This window comes from Microtus oregoni, unplaced genomic scaffold (assembly GCF_018167655.1).
Source record: "Microtus oregoni isolate MIOR12 unplaced genomic scaffold, Mior012 000012F_ref0000307, whole genome shotgun sequence".
NCBI lineage: Eukaryota > Metazoa > Chordata > Mammalia > Rodentia > Cricetidae > Microtus > Microtus oregoni.
This window is the reverse complement of record NW_024543071.1, coordinates 3,139,843-3,143,890: the sequence shown is the minus strand read 5'-3', so window position 1 is coordinate 3,143,890 and position 4,048 is coordinate 3,139,843.

Here is a 4,048-nt window from a genome sequence, read left to right as displayed (position 1 = left end):
CACACATAACTAATGACACCAATGTGTCGTAGGCAATAAGGCCAGGGAGAGAGAAGGCAGAAGATGGCGAAGGCTGGTGGTTGGGAAGGAATTTGCTGAGATGGACGAAAATCAGAGGCTAAGGAAGAGAAGGCACTCTGGATCTTCACTTTGAGAGAGACGGCGTGGCTGCTAGCACTGTGAACACAACAGCTGTAGCAGGATACACAGAACCCGAACAGAAAACAAGAGAGTAGTGTTGGGAATGGGGGATCAGTAGGGATGGGAGTGGGCTCAGGGTAGTCAATGGGAAACTACAATCACAATATTGTGTGTGTGCATGTGTATAAAAGTATCAGAAATTAAACAAAAACATTTAAAATATAGTGTTCCAGGAGCATTTGGCAGATTGTTCAAAGACTTGAGGTATGGTGTTTCAGGCTTCCTGGAGGCTACCATATATGGGTGAGGCAAAAATGGGGGTAGGGACAAGAAGGCCCCCATCAGCAGACCCGCATCGGCCTTGGTGATTCCTTGCACTTTGTCTGGCTGTATATGAGAGGAGGGTATAGGTTTTGAGCAAGGCCTTGAAACCTAACTTTCTCTGTGATATTTGGATAAAGATATCAGAAGTTGGCTTTATGCTGCACTGGGTCAGTCTCAGTCCTGAAGGACAGTTCACCTGAGGTCTTCCACTCAGCCCATGCAGTAGCAGTATTCCTGTGATCCCAGCACTCAAACCTGAGGTAGAAAAAATCGTAAGTGTGAGGCAAGTTACACAGTGAGTTTAGGGCAGCCTGGGCTACATAGTGAATCCATATCTCAAGACACCAAAACTCAAATGCTACACTAAAAATGCTCCATGAGGCACAGACAGCAAAAGCATGAGGTGTGATACAGGTGCTGTGGAGAATCTCAGTGGAGAATTCCTGCAACAGTCCTGAAACCTGTCTTACTGAACCCAATTTATTCCACAGCGTGGATACAGAGTACTCCGGATTTTCACTAAACACTACTCAGAACATCAGGAAAAGACATTCTCCTGATCTTCATTTCTGTCTATTTTCAATCTTCCTTGTGCAATTATCCAAAAGGTTACACACTTTATTGGAGGATGCCATAAGAGACGGAAGAGCACGTGAATCGTAAGAGCACAGTGAAATTTCCAAGCCAGCAGTACATCTACTAAAGCAAGCATGCTTCTCCAGTCCTGGCCCTCCGGCATCCCCAAGGTGCCCCCCACCAAGCTTCTTCCTGTTGCCGCTCTGCCCCCAAACATAACATTAACATGACTTCCACCTTTAAATTAATCTGGCCTACTTGAGAAATGCATGTAATCAGTGCAGACATAGCTCAGTTGGTGGAGAGTCTGTCCTGAAAGCTGAGGACCTCAGCTTGATCCCCCAAATCCAGGTGAGGATGGTGGCACACACTTACAAATCCCAGTACTGAGGAGGTGGAACCAGGTTGATTCCTGGGGTTTACTGGCCCACCAGCCTGGTCTAATAAGTCAGTTCCAGGGCAATAAGAGACCTTGGCTCAACAAAGTAGACAGCTCCTGAGACTCTTCTCTGACTTCCACATGCATGTACACACACACACACACACACACAAAACACACACAGAGAGAAAGAGATGGAGAGGGAGACAGAGACAGAGAGACACACAGAGAGAAAACAACTCACATTAGTGGATCACTAGATGTATTCATTCAAGTCTGGTTCTTTTGTTTAACTCTGTGCCTTGTAAGTCTCCCCATCTGTGAGGGGTAGATGGAAGTTTTCTGTGCCTGATGCTGTGTCATTCAGAGGAGGGACTGAGTGGCATTCCTTCATTATACAGCTAATGCTTCCTTGGTGCTTGTGGTAGTTTGAATGTAATTGGCCTCCATCATCTCATAGGGAGTAGCCCTGTTAAGAGGTGTGGCTTTGTTGGAATGGATGTCTTTGTTAGAAGAAGTGTGTCCCTGTGGGGTGTCTTTGAGGTCTCTTATGCTCAGAATACTTTTGTTTGAGGCTGTTCATTCGTTTCCTGGGCTCCCGGACCTGAAATAACCACTCAGAAACTATATTAGTTACAAAACTCCTTGGCCAATGACTCTAGCATATTCCTAGCAAGATCTTACATCTTAAATTAACCCATTTCTATTATTTTTTATTTTACCTTGAGGCTACTCAAGGTTCTGGCTGGCAGTTTGCATCTTTCTCCTCTGGCAGCTCCATGGCTTCTCACTGACTCTGCCTTCTTTGTCCCAGCATTCAGTTTAGGTTTCCTACCTAGCTCCACTCTGCCCTATCACAGGCCAATCCATTCGTTTTCATTAACCAATAAAAACAACACATATACAGAAGGACATCCCACACCAAAATACCATCCAGTGTCTCAGTCAACTTCCGTTGCCTGCAAGATGTAGGACTCTCAGCTACTCCTCTAGAAACATGTCTGACTACATACCACCACCATGTTCCCCATCATGATGATAATGAACTGAACCTCAAAACTGAAGTGAGCCACCTCCATTAAATGTTTTCTCTATAAAGGTTGTCATGGTCATGGCATCTCTTTACAGCAATGGAAACCCCAATGAAGACACTGCTCTTTTTACATATGCTGCTATGGGCATCTGTACAGTGGTCTTCTGGAATCATCCGTACAGCTTTGAAGTTGACATTGTGAGGTATACCAGTTGGCTTTAGCTCTGCCAGGTGTGTGCTTTAAGAGAAATGCTCTGGCTTAGTGAACTGAATGCAGGATTCATAGAAGGCCCGAGGCAAAAGTGGATGCAAGCAAATGAGACATTTACTGGACAATCATGGGAAGAAGGCTGGTTGGACTGGGAGCTAAAACGTGTCTGAGTGAGCTGTACTATCAAAGCCTCCTGGGATAGGTGTGGTCATGCTGGTTTGAAGCTTTAGGAGCAATCATTTCAGTGATAAAGGAATGGAGGGCACTGTCAGGAGGGCTCAGAAGAGCATGGTGACTTGGTGCAAGTCAGGACTATTCTTGACACAGTCCCACAATACCGACACCTGCTACCATCTGTGGACAATAAGATCACCCCTCCTCAGTATCCAGATGGGCAGTGCTAGAAAGTGCATCAGGCTGAGAAAGGACTTATTAAATAGATTTCTTCCTAAAGAGATGCTTGGTTGCTCTGTGGGGACTACCTATCAACATCACAAAGATTTGTTCGTAAGAGATGTTTTTTTTTATGTCTGAAAGGAGCTGACAGCTTTGTCCGTGCGTAGCTCTCTGTGTGCTAAGTCTATTATAAATGCAATCAATAACACTGCGTTTTCTAAAATGCCTGAGTACGTATATCCAGTTGTCCTATGTTCACCATGCATCCTGCCTCCTCTTTACACACACATCATGTGAGCCGAGTATGAAAGGCCTTCTTCGGCCACATCTGCAGACCTTGTCCCTCCTCCTAGACAAGGAGTCAGGTCTCCAGGCAGCAAGCATAGGGTGAGGATTCTTGTCAGCTACCACACCCACCCCTTGTAGGTGCTCTCATGGTGCCTCTCTGCCTCTGAGCTGTATGAGGTCTACCCACACACAAGACACCATTTCGTCATCGTCCTCTTCTTCTTTGCATATGTGTGCTTATGTGGCGCATGTGTCATGCGTGTTCAAATGTGTGAGGATGCATATGTATGTGAGGGTGTTCATACACGTGTGTGTGTGTGTGTGTGTGTGTGTGTGCGTCAAACCCAGAGTTTGCCAAGGTGGCTTACTCACGGTCAGGCGTGCCCAGTGTGTGCTCTGTCTCTGCCTTCTAAACATAAGTTACAGGTGTGCACCTTGCCCACATGGCAACCTCTTGCTTGCGTGACAAGTGCTTTAACAACTGGGCCATCTCCCCAGCTCTCAAGCCACCATTTCAACCCGACTCTGAGTTCTTCTGAGCTGAACGAGAGTCTGGCCAGCACTTGATTTGGTTATTCTATTTCGGCAGACGTCTTTTTTTAGATGTTAATATGGCTCTTTTAACCCAAAGAGTGTTTCTATTTCGCTGAATACAAGGCCTCTTTTTCTTCCCAGTAGACAGTGTTACACACACACCTGC